The sequence below is a fragment of the Scyliorhinus torazame genome, chromosome 4, assembly GCF_047496885.1.
Source record: "Scyliorhinus torazame isolate Kashiwa2021f chromosome 4, sScyTor2.1, whole genome shotgun sequence".
Lineage (NCBI taxonomy): Eukaryota > Metazoa > Chordata > Chondrichthyes > Carcharhiniformes > Scyliorhinidae > Scyliorhinus > Scyliorhinus torazame.
The window spans coordinates 35,334,581-35,352,280 of record NC_092710.1 but is presented as its reverse complement, the minus strand read 5'-3'; the positions used below and the strand labels follow the sequence as shown (position 1 = coordinate 35,352,280).

Sequence of the window (17,700 nt, the reverse complement as noted above, 5' to 3'; positions counted from 1 at the left end):
TGTTCCTGTGCTGTGCTCTCCTTTGTTCTTTGTTCTATGTTGATGACCATTGGGATGGTGCCCTGCAATCGAATTAAGGCGGTGGCCAGGTTGGCAGCGCAGATTGATGCAAGTCATTGCCGAATAGAGCGAGGACTTCCAGGCCTTATATCTGGCAACGTGTCCCCATGCACAGAGTAGAGAACGTCTGAAGAAACTATGCAGGCGAAGACGAACCGAAGGCTGAACTAATTACGTTGCGCAGGGGCTTGAATGACTGGCAACAAATACGCGTAAATAGGCGTGCCATACCGAGGGGCCTTGACCGGACTGAAGGCCGGAACCACCTGGGGGAGCTGAGTGTCCATATGTTCTGATGCTCACAAATCGCAAATTCTGTCTGCTGTATGTCGGAACAAATTTGCTAGCGACAAATACTATAGAAATACCTCAGATGTGTAGCATTAGTTTATGTGAGTTCCCAATCGAATGGAGATCAGCATCGGAAAGGTAACTCAATTCGGAAATCTGCATGGGACATACTTATGGACATAGTGTCTGCAAAGCATTTCACCACTTTCCATTACCATTGAATGAGCAACATTTACTTGTTTAACTTTTTTTTACGTCTGCTTTCTTCCCTTCTGCCCTTCCTTCTTTCTCTCTTTCTTCCTATTTTGTTTTCTCTCTTTAACCTCCGACGGTTGAATCCGTTCCCTTTCCATTACACGCATTGCCCGAGAAAGCACGCCCGGATCTCGAAGGCCTCCAATTGGCACCCATCTCCCGTTTGACTCACCCTCGAGTTGGCACAACACCGACTTGCGGAAGAAGAGCAAAGCCGCCCTGGTGCGCGCCCGACATTCATCCTAGGGGAACCCCGCCATTAATCCGTCTTCCTGGTGCAAGATATGTCCCACAGTCATTTGCAAGCGGCGAGAAAACTTCGTATGTAAATGGCGCAACTTTTAACGTTCAGATAAAGAATCGAGACCAAGCACCCCCCCCCCCCCCCTCCCTCCCACACACCACCATTTCAGTTTGACAGCCCAATCTTCGGGATTCCCATTTCGCCCACTATATCTCCAGTCACAGCTCGGGCTCCGTTTCTCTGATTGTCAGCGCCTCCATGGCCTCTCCGAATTCCAGATCAGCCCTGTCTCCCTGAGATTCACGGGAACGTCTGCTTCCCTCAGATGCTGACTGACGGACCAACCCTTTCCCTTCTTCCCAGCCCCACCATCTATTTCCCAATCAGCTTCCTGCAATTTTTTTGGGGGGGATACATTTTTTTTGGGGGGGGGGGGCAAATTTGGGGGGGGGGGGCAAATTTGAGGGGGGGGCAAATTTGGGGGGGGGAGCAAATTTGAGGGGGAAATTTTTTTTGCAGGGAGGCAAATTTGAGGGGGGGCAAATTTGGGGGTGAATAATTTTGAGGGGGGCAATTTTGGGGTGGCGGGAATAAAATTGAGGGGGGGGATAACATTGAGAGAGTGGGCTTCCACATGGACCAGTATTGACGCCCTTGCTGTTGGTGCTTTATATCAATTCTTTAGACATGATGTATGAGGGTATATCTGTGCGTTTTGTGGATTTTTCAAAAAATGGTGAATTGGTCAATAGAGAGAAACATAGCCTTCGTTTACAGGAGTACAGAGACGTGCTGGTGAGACCAGTTGATCAGTGGAAAATCGAATTGTAAGCCAATAAATGTTCGGTGAGGCACCTGGGCAGGACACGCAAGGCAAGGTAATATGTGATAAATGGAAGACTCCTGGGACGTACCGAGGATCAGAGGCATCTTGGTGTGCCTGTGCACTGGTTCCTTTTGGGAGCCGAGTAGGTGGATACAGTAGTTAAGAAGGCCTATGATATACCTGCTTTCATTAGCCGAGGCATAGCTTAAGAGCAGGGAGGTTGTCCTGGAACTGTATAAACCGTTGGTTAGGCAACAGCCAGAATACTGTGTGCATTTCTGGAATCGACATAAGAGGAAGGATGTGATAGCACTGGAAAGGGTGCAGTTTTTGCTGGGTTGGAGAGTGTTAGTTAGGAAAAGAGATGGGATTAGACTTTAATTGTTTTTGTTTAGTAGAGAAAGAAGTCTAACAACACCAGGTTAAAATCTGACAGGTTTGTTTCGAATCACTAGCTCTCGCAGCGCTGCTCCTTTCTCAGGTGACTAAAGAGGCGGGTTCCAGAAACATATATATAGACAAAGGCAAATATGCAATACGATACTTGAATGCAGGTCTTTGCAGGTAATTAAATCTACAGGTCCAAACGGAACAACTTGAGAGAGGGATAATTACAGGTTAAAGAGGTGTGAATTGTCTCAAGCCAGGACAGTTGGTAGGATTTCGCAAGCCCAGGCCAGATGGTGGTGGTGGGGGGGGGGGGGGTGAATGTAATGCAACATGTATCCTTGGTCTCGGTTGAGGCCGTACTCATGCCCGCGGAACTTAGCTATAAGTTTCTGCTCATCGATTCTCCTTTGTACCACGCTTTGGGACATCCTTTCTTACAGCGTATGAGGTAGACAAGATTGACTGAGTCGCACGAGTATGTACCTTGTACCTGGCGGGTGGTGTTCTCACGTGTAATGGTGGTACCCATGTCGATGATCTGGCCACTACACGTGAGAACACCACCCACCAGGTACATTGTCCATACTCGTACGACCCGGGCAACGTTGTCTACTTCATAAGCTGTAAGAAAGGATGTCCCAAAGCATGATACATTGGCAAGACCGTGCAGGCGCTGTGACAACGAATGGACGGACAATCGCCAGGCAGGGATGTTCCCTCCCAGTCGGGAAACACTTCAGCAGTCAAGGGCATTCAGCCTCTGATCTTCGGCTAAGCGTTCTCCAAGGCGGCGTTCAGGACCCGCAACAACGCAGAATCGCCGAGCAGAAACTTAGAGCCAAGTTCCACAGACACTAATGCGGCCTCAACCGGGACTTTGGATTCATGTCACATTATATTCACCCCCACCCACTGAAACCAGAATAATACTTAATTACCTGTAAAGACTTGCATTCAAAATATCGTATTGCATCTTTGACTTTGTCTATATATATGTTTTTGGAATCAAGCTCTTCCTTCACCTGAGGAAGGAGCAGCGCTCCGAAAGCTAGTAATTCGAAACAAACCTGTTGGACTTTAACCTGGTGTTGTAAGACTTCCTACTGTGCTCACTCCAGTCCAACGCCGGCATCTCCACTTCGTGTTTTTGTTCGAGCAGATAGGACTGAGGGGGACATGATTCAGATGAAGATAAATATGAGGGGCATAGATCCTGTAGACAGGAACAAACTTTTCCCCTTGATGAAGGGGCCAATGGTCAGGTTGCATAGATATAAAGTAAAGTGAAGGGTGTTTAGAGGCAACCTGATGGAAACGTTTTTTGCTGGAGGGTGATGGAACTTTGGAATTCGCTGCCTGAAATGATGGTGGAGGCAGAGACCGACATAACATTTAGGAAGTATTTGTATGTGCACTTGGGATCCCAAGGCATAATAGGCTATGGACCAAGTGCTGGAATATGGCATTAGAATTATTAGGTGGTTGTTTTTGACCGCTGTATTTGCGAGGGGCCGAATCGTCTTTTCTATGCTTTATGATTGTATGACTCTATGAAATTCAGGTGCAGGTTTCAATAGTTTATTTGCCACAGAAAGCTGTGGAGGTCAAATCATTGAGTGTCTTCAAGACAGAGATAGGCAGGTTATTGATTGGTCTGGGTATCAAAGGTTATGGGGAGATGGCGATGAATAATGAGGATGAGAAAGATATCAGCCATGATTGAATGTCGGAGCAGATTCGAGCGGCCTAAATCTGCTCCAATGTCTTATGATTTTATGGGCTTACGGTCTTATTAAAGTTTTAGCAAGAAAAGAACTGTTTCAGGAACTCTATCACAGCGTTCACCTCTAATGCAGCACTATCTCAAACTCATACATTTTCACTATTCGTTCTGACTTTTAATCACATACAAAGAACATTATTTAAATTCCAACCATGTTCAGAAGAAACACTTGAAATGCAGTTATAGGAAGCGAAGGGCGTGGAATGTTGTTGCTTGTTTACAATTGGTGAAACGCTGTCAGACATACCACTCCCTGAAATCAAGTGACACATGCGGAAGAACTTCCGTGGACATCTCATTAAGCCCAGTTTATTATTACACTGTGAGTCAAGTGGCCTCACTGAAAATCTGTCTCTCACACCATGGTTTCCAAACTCCACTTTCGAGGAACATGCTTAGCATCCTTTCCAAACCATGCATTCTCTCGATGAAATCATCAAGAAACCACTTTCAGGATGTCCTTTTCTACTTTCAGTATTCCTCTCACCTGGATTACATTTTGAATCGAAGCTTCCACACAATCTGGCAGCGAACAACGAAGCCAACAGAGCAGTGTCACCAAACATAGGAACAACTCGGGTTCCTGGCCACTCGATAGCCTACTAGCACTTGCAGACTTGCCTTTCGCAGGGAAACTCTCTCGCGACTCTTGTTTACACTAAGCAGAACCCTTTCAAAATATATCTGCAATCTGTTCCTTTAACTTGGCGTGTTATCCCTGAATGTCTGTTTCTTTAGCCTCTGGGTGCTGTGACCTGTCCATCTGTATTGTGCGGCCTTTTATGGCAGTGCTGAAAAGCCTCTTGCTGCTGGTTCCAACTGAAGTTAAATGTCTCTGGTATTTCGAGTGGCCCTTTGGTTCCCAAGGGACAGGGTCGGTTTTTTTTTTCATGAGCTGATAATTGCTTTTCGGCCGCAGATCTAACTTAGATATAACAATGCAGACAAAGTACAAAGTAAAACTCAAACCTTCTTATGTGTTGACTTCTTTACTAAACACTGATCTAAACTTACGTTTTAGCTCTGTCTGAGCGTACACAAAGAGGAAAAACATACAATAGAAATACAAGTTTATTACACGATCTCGATTTGCTTGTGGACGCTGAGAGGTTGAGTTCTGCTCCTATACCTTATGTATTTATGAACCAACTAACTCTTTTGATCACATTTTCCAGCATTTGGCCCATAGCCTTGTCGGCCTTGGCATCACCAGTGCATATTTAAATACTTCTCAAATGTCATGAGGATCTCTGCCTCCATCACCCTTTCAGGCAGCTAATTCCAAACTCCCACCCTCCTCTGGGTAAAACGTTATTTTGCCCACATCCCTTCTAAACATTCCTCCCCTTACCTTAAATCTATGCGCCCTGGTCATTGATCACCCCACCGCGGGGAAAGGGTTCTTCCTCTCTGCTCGATTTATGCCCCTTGTCATTTTTTACTTCACAATCATTCTCCTCCTCCACTCAGTTTATTCTGACCCACGGAATATATTACCAGCCTACCTGATCTCCATTCATTGCTATATCTCCGCCCTCAGATTTAATGTGAATTCCAGAACTGCGAACAATAGTCCAGCAGTATCGTAACCAATATTGCATGCACTTCCAGCAGAACATTCGAGGCTTAAACTCAATGCCTCGACTAATGAAGACAACTTTATTGTATGCTTTTCCCCCCATTTATTTCCAATTAAGGGGCCTTTTTGCGTGGGCAGTCCGCCTGTCCAGCAAATCTTTGGGTTGTGGGGCTGAGGCCCGGAGGGGGGGGGGGGGGGGGGGGGGGGTGCAAACTCCGCACGGACAGTGACCAGAATGCGGAATCGAAACCGGGTGATCGGAGCTGTGAGGCAGCAGTGCTAACCACTGTACCACCGCGATGCCCTATCACATGCTTTCTGCACCACTTCATCCACACGTCCGGTGTACATACAAACCAAGGTACTTCTGATCCTCGATTCGTCCCAGGATCCTGCCGTTCATCATGTATTCTCTCAGCTCGTTTGCCCTGCCAAGTGCATCAACTCATATTTAGCCGGATGGAATTCTATCTCCCACTGATATGCCCATCTGACCAACACATCAATATCCTCCTGTAATCTAAAGCTATCCTCCTCACTATTTACCACCACACCAATATTCTTATAGTCCCCAAACCTACTGATTAATCGTCCTAAATTCTCCCAACTACCTCATAACACGCTTCCTCCGACATTAAAGTCCAATTCATTGGTACAAACATAGGCCACAGAACTGATACCTGTGCGACTTCCCTGGACACAGACCTTCCGTCAGAAAAACACCCCTCGACCATAACACTACTTCCTGCCACTCAGTCAATTCTGGGTCAAATTTGTCCAAAGTTCCTCGGATTCCATGGGCTCTTCGCTTTGCCATCAGACTCCCATGTGGGACCTGAACTCAAAACAGACTATTTTTTCATAGAATTTACAGTGCAGAAGGAGGCCATTCGGTCCACGAGTCTGCACCGGCTCGTGGAAAGAGCACCCTACCTACGCCAACACCGCCACCCTATCCCCATAACCCAGTAACCCCAACCAACACTAAGGGCAATTTTGGACACTAAGGGCAATTTATCATGGCCAACCCACCTAACCTGCACATCTTTGGACTGTGGGAGGAAACCGGAGCACCCGGAGGAAACCCACGCACACACGGGGAGGATGTGCAGAGTCCGCACAGACAGTGACCCAAGCTGGAACCGAACCTGGGACCCTGGAGCTGTGAAGCAATTGTGCTATCCACAAGGCTACCGTGCTGCTGCTGTTAAATACATTGCCCTCATCTTCACACCTGGGGCGAAATTCTCCCCCAACGGCGCGATGTCCGCCGACTGGCGCCAAAAACGGCGCCAATCAAAACGGGCAACGCGCCGGCCCAAAGGTGCGGAATGCTCCGCATCTTTGGGGGCCGAGCCCCAACATTGAGGGGCTAGGCCGGCGCCGGAGGGATTTCCGCCCTGCCTGCTGGCGGAAATGGCGTTTGTTGCCCCCGCCAGCTGGCGGAAATGGCGTTTGTTGCCCCGCCAGCTGGCGGCGGAAATGCGGCGCATGCGCGGGAGCGTCAGCGGCCGACGACAGTTTCCCGCGCATGCGCAGTGGGGGAGAGTCTCTTCCGCCTCCGCCATGGTGGAGGCCGTAGCGGAGGCGGAAGGGAAAGAGTGCCCCACGGCACAGGCCCGCCCGCGGGGTCGGTGGGCCCCGATCGCGGGCCAGGCCACCGTGGGGGCACCCCCCGGGGTCAGATCGCCCCGCGCCCCCCCCCCCAGGACCCCGGAGCCCGCCCACGCCGCCTGGTCCCGCCGGTAAATACCAGCTTTGATTTACGCCGGCGGGACAGGCAATTTCTGGGCGGGACTTCGGCCCATCCGGGCCGGAGAATTGAGCGGGGGGGGGGTCTCGCCAACCGGCGCGGCCCGATTCCCGCCCCCTCCCAATCTCCGGTACCGGAGACCTCGGCGGGGGCGGGATTCACGGCGGCCCACGGCCATTCTCCGACCCGGCGGGGGGGGTCGGAGAATGACGCCCCAGGGGCGAAATTCTCCCCCAACGGCGGGATGCCTGCCGACTGGCGCCAAAGTCGGCGACAATCAGACGGGCATCGCGCCGGCCCAAAGGTGCGGAAGTCTCCGCATCTTTGGCGGCCTAGCCCCAACATTGATGGGCTAGGCCGACGCCGGAGGGATTTCCGCCCCGCCAGCTGGCGCGGAAATGCGGCGCATGCGCGGGGAGCGTCAGCGGCCGCTGTCAGTTTCCCCAGCGCATGCGCAGTGGGTAGAGTCTCTTCCGCCTCCGCCATGGTGGAGGCCGTAGCGGAGGCGGAAGGGAAAGAGTGCCCCCACGGCACAGGCCCGCCCGCGGATCGGTGGGCCCCGATCGCGGGCCAGGCCACCGTGGGGCCACCCCCTGGTGTCAGATCGCCCCGCCAGGACCCGGAGCCCGCCCACGCCGCCTGGTCCCGCCGGTAAATACCAGGTTTGATTTACGCCGGCGGGACAGGCAGTTCCTGGGCGGGACTGCGGCCCATCCGGGCCGGAGAATCCAGCGGGGGGTCCCGCCAACCGGCGCGGCCGGATTCCCGCCCCCGCCCAATCTCCGGGAGCGGAGACTTCGGCGTGGGCGGGGGCGGGATTCACGACGGCCAACGGCCATTCTCCGACCCGGCGGGGGGTCGGAGAATGACGCCCCAGGTCACTGACTTGAAAAAAAAAATCAAGTTAAGTCAAAGCCTCCCCTGGATAAAACCACGCTGACGCTGCTTGATTAATCCCTGCACCTCTGAATTCCTTGTTACAGTTTGATCGCCACTGAGATTAGACTGACTGGCCTGTCGTTTTCAGAGATATCACTTCCTCCCGTTTTGAATAATGTGCAAATGGTGAGGTTGTGCACTTTTATGGGAATAAAGGCCAATATTACCTTCCCCTTACCAATTAATTATTGCAGGTGAATTCTACCTGTCTACACTTCATGTAAACACAGACGATAATCCCTCCAAACCCTTACATCCTGCATTCTGACTCAATTTCAATAATATTCGCCTTTGTACATTAATCCACAAAAGTGCACAATCTCATGTTTTCCACAGTCGCTTATATCTGGGGTTATTAACCATTCAACTTTATCCGTGTAGAGTCACAATTGATTCGCCAGGATTGATCAGATCTGTAGTAGTTAGATTTCTGCAAATATAATTTGTTTTTTGTTGCTGGGGTATTCTGAGGAGCTGTGAATAAAATAGTGAAAGTGAAGAGAATGTGGATTTTGGTTCCACTCTTGCCCTACAGAGGGCCTCTAAAGCTCATCTTGTCCCTTCATATAATCTTCAAATTATGGGGATATATATATTAAATTCTGAACTTGAAAGACTAGGATGATTCTCTGGACTACTTTCAGTTGCTCTGTTTATTCACGAAGTGAATTACGGATGTAACCGGATATTTCAGCAAGCTCTTGAATTGCTGCCTGAACTTTGATTGAGTTGCTCCATAAATAAATGTGTTTGTGCAGCAACTTAAATTCCGCAACATAAATCCAACTTGTTGTAATATAAATTCAGAATCGTTGTAATCCCCAGGATAGGTTCCTGTAATTATGTAATATAGGAAATCTATAACATTCACCAACCACAGGAGTATGAAGCTACCAGATATAGCGAAGAGTAAAATAACGGACCTTCTTCTGCTCTCCATCTCTGGGTCACTGCAATTCTCTCTCTTGCTCTGGACCTTGAGTACCTGACGAACTCTACTGGTCACTAAAATATGTCTGACTGTCAGAGCATTGAGCAGCAGAATTAATGCGACCGGGAGAAATGGGGTTAAAACAGTGTCCAACCAGTCAAATACAAGCCATCCAGGTTCATTGTAAAGGCTTGACTTGGGGTAACAGCCCCACCATATATTGTTGATTGTTTTTCGTGGCTGAAGTATAAAGTAAAACGGCATATTTTTTAAACAGAGCAGAATGCAGGTTTAGTGGTGATCTGTAGTTCTGCATCATTCCACGCTCAGATGAAAATGCTAAGCTCTCGTCTTCATGGCAACAATGAGATAATGACCACCAGGCATGTTAAATATCTGCTCACAATTTGTCACAGACTTATTTACCGAAGGCTGTGGTGGAGTCACAGCGCCATCTAGTGCCAATATCAATCAATTACAAGAGGCTGCAATTTATCTCTGGTTCCCAGGTATCTCTGGGCACATACATTGTGCAGTTTGTTTCAATGATGTCAAAGAATCTCAACCTCTTCTCTATCAATGCTGGAGAAAAGGTACTAAATTATAAACGGCAGCAATTGCCGTTTATGGGAGAGGGTTCCAAATCTCAACCGTTCTTTCTGAGTGCAAGTGCTTCCTGAGATCTCTCCTGAATAGCCTAGCCATAATTTTTCGACGTTGCCCCTAGTTTTAGAATGTCCAACTATGTAACTCTTTTAGATTCATCTACGCTGTCAATTCCTGCCAATACCCTGAAGAGTTCGATCAGGTCACCCCCTAAACTCTACTTTCTGGAGAAAATAGGCCGAATTAGAATAATCTCTCCTCATATTTTATTCACTGATGTCCCGGCGTTATGCTTGTAAACCTACACTGCACACCATCCACGGTCAAAATATCCTTTCTGAGGATCCTAGATCTGCAGATGGTAACCCTAGTGGGGTTGAAATAGGGTTTTTCAAAACTGCAGCGTAATTATTGGTTCCCAGTCCTCTAGATATAAAAGCCATCAATTCATTAGCCTTCTTGATGACTTTTTGTGGCGTTTTAAAGATCTATGTACCTGAAGCCCTAAGTTACTTTGGACACCCAATGAACTTAGCTCCATAGCATCTAGAAAGTGCCCTTATCTTACTTTTTGGTCCACAGTAGATGACCTCACAACTGCTTACACTAAAATCCATCTACCACAGTCCTGCCCATTCACTTAGTCTATTAATATTACTTTGTACTTTTATGCTGGCTACAATGACATTCAACTTTGTGTCAGCAGAAAATTTAGATATAGTACTTTCTATGCCATTGGTCAAGTAGTGAACAATTGAAGCACTAACAATTGAGCCGCACACACACAGCGCCGCACACACACAGCGCCCCGCACACACACAGCGCCGCACACACACAGCGCCCCGCACACACACAGCGCCGCACACACAGCGCCCCACACACACACAGCGCCACACACACACAGCCGAACGCACAGCGCCGAACGCACAGCCACATACACACAGCCGCACACACAGCCACACACACACAGTGCCACACACACACACAGCCACACACACACAGCACCACACACACAGCGCCGCGCACACAGTGCCACACACACACACAGTGCCACACACACACAGTGCCACACACACACAGTGCCACACACACACAGCACCACACACACAGCACCACACACACAGCACCACACACACACAGCCACACACACACAGCCACACACACACAGCCACACACACACAGCCACACACACACACAGTGCCACACACACACACAGTGCCACACACACACACAGTGCCACACACACACACAGTGCCACACACACACAGCCACACACACAGCCACACACACACAGCCACACACACAGCCACACACACAGCCACACACACACAGCCACACACACACAGCCACACACACACAGCCACACACACAGCGCCACACACACACAGCCACACACACACAGCACCACACACACAGCGCCGCGCACACAGCCACACACACAGTGCCACACACACACACAGTGCCACACACACAGCCACACACACACAGCCACACACACACAGCCACACACACACAGCCACACACACACAGCCACACACACAGAACCACACACACACAGCGCCACACACACAGCGCCACACACACACACAGCGCCGCACACACACACACACGCACACACAGCCGCACGCACACAGCGCCGCGCGCACACAGCGCCGCGCGCACACAGCGCCGCGCACACACAGCGCCGCGCACACACAGCGCCGCGCACACACAGCGCCGCGCACACACAGCGCCGCGCACACACAGCGCCGCGCACACACAGCGCCGCGCACACACAGCGCCGCGCACACACAGCGCCGCGCACACACAGCGCCGCGCACACACAGCCGCACGCACACAGCGCCGCACGCACACACCGCCGCACGCACACACCGCCGCACACACACAGCGCCGCACACACACAGCGCCGCACACACACAGCGCCGCACACACACAGCGCCGCACACACACAGCGCCGCACACACACAGCGCCGCACACACACAGCGCCGCACACACACAGCGCCGCACACACACAGCGCCGCACACACACAGCCACACACACACACAGCCACACACACACACAGCCACACACACACACAGCCACACACACACACAGCCACACACACACACAGCCACACACACACACAGCCACACACACACACAGCCACACACACACACAGCCACACACACACACAGCCACACACACACACAGCCACACACACACACAGCCACACACACACACAGCGCCACACACACACAGCGCCACACACACACACAGCGCCACACACACACACAGCGCCACACACACACACAGCGCCACACACACACACAGCGCCACACACACAGCGCCACACACACGCAGCCGCACACACACGCAGCCTCACACACACACACAGCCACACGCACACACAGCCACACGCACACACAGCCGCACGCACACACAGCCGCACACACACACAGCCGCACACACACACAGCCGCACACACACACAGCCGCACCCACACACAGCCGCACCCACACAGCCACACACACAGCGCCACACACACACACAGCCGAACGCACAGCGCCGAACGCACAGCCACATACACACAGCCACACACACACAGTGCCACACACACACACAGCCACACAGCGCCGCACGCACACAGCGCCGCACACACACAGCGCCGCACACACACAGCGCCGCACACACACAGCGCCGCACACACACAGCGCCGCACACACACAGCGCCGCACACACACAGCGCCGCACACACACAGCGCCGCACACACACAGCGCCGCACACACACAGCGCCGCACACACACAGCGCCGCACACACACAGCGCCGCACACACACAGCGCCGCACACACACAGCGCCGCACACACACAGCGCCGCACACACACAGCGCCACACACACACAGCGCCACACACACACAGCGCCACACACACACAGCGCCACACACACACAGCGCCACACACACACAGCGCCACACACACACAGCGCCACACACACACAGCGCCACACACACACACAGCCACACACACACACAGCCACACACACACACAGCCACACACACACACAGCCACACACACACACAGCCACACACACACACAGCCACACACACACACAGCCACACACACACACAGCCACACACACACACAGCCACACACACACACAGCCACACACACACAGCCACACACACACACAGCCACACACACACACAGCCACACACACACACAGCCACACACACACACAGCCACACACACACACAGCCACACACACACACAGCCACACACACACACAGCCACACACACACACAGCCACACACACACACAGCCACACACACACACAGCCACACACACACACAGCCACACACACACACAGCGCCACACACACACAGCGCCACACACACACACAGCGCCACACACACACACAGCGCCACACACACACACAGCGCCACACACACACACAGCGCCACACACACAGCGCCACACACACACAGCGCCACACACACACAGCCGCACACACACGCAGCCACACACACACGCAGCCACACACACACACAGTCACACACACACACAGCCACAAGCACACACAGCCGCACACACACACAGCCGCACCCACACAGCCACACACACAGCGCCACACACACAGCCGAACGCACAGCGCCGAACGCACACCCACATACACACAGCCGCACACACAGCCACACACACACAGCACCACACACACAGCGCCGCGCACACAGCCACACACACAGTGCCACACACACAGCCACACACACACAGAACCCCACACACAGAACCACACACACAGAACCACACACACAGAACCACACACACACAGCACCACACACACACAGCCACACACACACAGCCGCACACACACACACAGCCGCACACACACACACAGCGCCGCACACACATACACACCGCCGCACACACACACACACAGCGCCGCACACACAGCCGCGCACACACAGCCGCGCACACACAGCCGCGCACACACAGCCGCACACACACAGCCGCACACACACAGCCGCACACACACAGCCGCACACACCGCCGCACGCACACACCGCCGCACGCACACAGCGCCGCACACACACAGCGCCGCACACACACAGCGCCGCACACACACAGCGCCGCACACACACAGCGCCACACACACACAGCGCCACACACACACAGCGCCACACACACAGCGCCACACACACACAGCGCCACACACACACAGCGCCACACACACACAGCGCCCCACACACACAGCGCCCCACACACACAGCGCCCCACACACACAGCGCCCCACACACACAGCGCCCCACACACACAGCGCCCCACACACACAGCGCCCCACACACACAGCGCCCCACACACACAGCGCCCCACACACACAGCGCCCCACACACACAGCGCCCCACAAACACAGCGCCCCACAAACACAGCGCCCCACACACACAGCGCCCCACACACACAGCGCCCCACACACACAGCGCCCCACACACACAGCGCCCCACACACACAGCGCCCCACACACACAGCGCCCCACACACACAGCGCCCCACACACACAGCGCCCCACACACACAGCGCCCCACACACACAGCGCCCCACACACAGCGCCCCACACACAGCGCCCCACACACACAGCGCCACACACACACAGCCGAACGCACAGCCACATACACACAGCCACACACACAGTGCCACGCACACACAGCGCCGCGCACACACAGCGCCGCGCACACACAGCGCCGCGCACACACAGCGCCGCGCACACACAGCGCCGCGCACACACAGCGCCGCGCACACACAGCGCCGCGCACACACAGCGCCGCGCACACACAGCGCCGCGCACACACAGCGCCGCGCACACACAGCGCCGCGCACACACAGCGCCGCGCACACACAGCGCCGCGCACACACAGCGCCGCGCACACACAGCGCCGCGCACACACAGCCACACACACACACACAGCGCCGCGCACACACAGCGCCGCGCACACACAGCGCCGCGCACACACAGCGCCGCGCACACACAGCGCCGCGCACACACAGCGCCGCGCACACACAGCGCCGCGCACACACAGCGCCGCGCACACACAGCGCCGCGCACACACAGCGCCGCGCACACACAGCGCCGTGCACACACAGCGCCGCGCACACACAGCGCCGCGCACACACAGCGCCGCGCACACACAGCGCCGCGCACACACAGCGCCGCGCACACACAGCGCCGCGCACACACAGCGCCGCGCACACACAGCGCCGCGCACACACAGCGCCGCGCACACACAGCCACACACACACACACACACAGCCACAGTCACACACACACAGCCGCACACACAGCACCGCACACACAGCACCGCACACACAGCACCGCACACACATCGCCACACACACACACAGCCACACACACACACAGCCACACACACACACACACACAGCCACAGCCGCACACACACAGCACCGCACACACAGCACCGCACACACAGCACCGCACACACAGCACCGCACACACAGCACCGCACACACAGCACCGCACACACAGCACCGCACACACAGCACCGCACACACACAGCCACACACACACAGCCACACACACACAGCCACACACACACACACACAGCCACACACACACACAGCCACTCACACACTGCGCCGCGCACACACTGCGCCGCGCACACACAGCCGCGCACACACAGCCGCGCACACACAGCCGCGCACACAGCGCCATGCACAGAGCCGCACACACACAGCTGCACACACATGAAATGGAGACCGTGAACTGACATAAAATGGACACTGTAAACTGACACAAAATGGACACTGTGAACTGGCATAAAATGGACAACGTGAACTGGCATGAAATGGCCACCGGGTTCTGACATTAAATGGCCAACGTGAACTGACATAAAATGGACACTGTGAAATGACATAAAATGGACACTGTGAACTGACATAAAATGTCCTCCGTGAACTGACATAAAATGGCCACTGTGAACTGACACAAAATGGACACTGTGAACTGACATAAAATGGACACTGTGAACGGACATAAAATGGACACTGTGAACGGACATAAAATGGACACTCTGAACTGACATAAAATGTCCTCCGTGAACTGACATAAAATGGACACTGTGAATTGACATAGAATGGTCACCGTGAACTGACATAAAATGTCCAACGGGAACTGACATAAAATGGACACTGTGAACTGACATAAAATGGCAACCGGGTCCTGACATAAAATGGCCAACGTGAACTGACATAAAATGGACACTGTGAACTGATATAAAATGGCCACTGTGAATTGACACAAAATGGACACTGTGAACTGACATAAAATGGACACTGTGAACTGACATAAAATGTCCTCCGTGAACTGACATAAAATGGACACTGTGAATTGACATAAAATGTCCTCCGTGAACTGACATAAAATGACCACCGTGAACTGACATAGAATGGCCACCGTGAACTGACATAAAATGGACACCGTGAACTGATAGAAAATGGACACAGTGAACTGACATAAAATGGCCACTGTGAACTGACATAGAATTGCCACCGTGAACTGACATAAAATGGACACCGTGAACTGATAGAAAATGGACACCGTGAACTGACATAAAATGTCCACCGTGAACTGACATAAAATGGGCACCCTGAACTGACATAAAATGGCCTCTGTGAACTGACATAGAATGGCCACCGTGAACTGACATAAAATGGCCACCTGGAACTGACATTAAATGGACACTGTGCACTGACATAAAATGGACACAGTGAACTGACATAAAATGGCCACTGTGAATTGATATAGAATGGCCACCGTGAACTGACATAAAATGGCCACCGGGAACTGACATAAAATGGACACTGTGCACTGACATAAAATGGACACTGTGAACTGACATAAAATGGCCACCGGGAACTGACATTAAATGGACACTGTGCACTGACATAAAATGGACACTGTGCACTGACATAAAATGGCCACCGGGTCCTGACATAAAATGGACACAGTGAACGGACAAAAAATGGACACAGTGAACTGACAAAAAATGGACACAGTGAACTGACAAAAAATGGACAGTGAACTGACATAAAATGGACACTGTGAACTAACATAAAATGGACACTGTGAACTGACATACAATGGCTGACTGTGAATTATGTTTTGACAGATTCCCAGAGAGAGATGGAGAGATGCAGAGACAGAGAGAGATGGAGAGGGGGTGAACTCCCCCCGCTCCCCACCCCCGTCCCCGCCCCATCCGCAGAAACAACACGGCTGAAACCGACGGAGGGAGAAAAGCAAGGGGGTTGGGGAAGGGAGGGAAACAAGGAGAAGGGTGATAACACCCCAGATCGGCCAGGAAGGCCATCACGGGCGGTCTGCGGGGGAGAGAGGGGAAGGGTTAGGGAAATGGAGGCTGGTGGGAGCTGGGGTTGGGGGACAGCATGCCCCAACCACAACCAGACGGCAAGATTTTGTAACTAAAGAAACATAAGAAAAAGCTTTTTCACACTGTATCATAAATGGAAACGAATGGCAATGCACTGAATTTTGGACATGGCAATAAAAACATTTTTTTCAATAACTTTAGAGTGCCCAAATCATTTTTTACAATTAAGGGGCAATTTAGCGTGGCCAATCCACCTACCCTGCACATCTTTGGGTTATGGGGGCGAAACCCACGCAGACACGGGGAGAATGTGCAAACTCCACAGGGACAGTGACCCAGAGCCGGGATCGAACCTGGGACCTGGCGCAGTGAGGCAGCTGTGGTAACCACTGCGACACCGTGCTGCCCCAATATAAAGATTTTAACAAAAGATTTAGAATCTCAATCAAACACTGGATGGGGGAACCAATGGTAATATTTCCAAGTTTGCTGCTGACACAAAACGTGGTGGGGGTGTGAGTGGTGAGGAGGATGTTAAGAGGCTTCAAGGTGATTGAGAGTAATTCAGTGAGTGAACACGGACATGGCAGATGCAGTATAACGTGGATAAATGTGAATTACAGACAGAGAATCAGATTGGCAGAGTATGGCTTCCAAGTCCTC

The 17,700-nt window shown here is 52.5% G+C and overlaps 1 long non-coding RNA gene across 1 annotated transcript; it reads left to right on the top strand.

Annotated features, from left to right (window-relative positions):
* Window positions 1-425: 425 nt before the first annotated feature.
* On the top strand, window positions 426-17,232 carry LOC140410195 (uncharacterized). Its single transcript, XR_011940555.1, has 2 exons — window positions 426-489; window positions 16,816-17,232. It is a non-coding gene; the product is annotated as an uncharacterized lncRNA (long non-coding RNA).
* The last annotated feature ends 468 nt before the right edge of the window (window positions 17,233-17,700 follow it).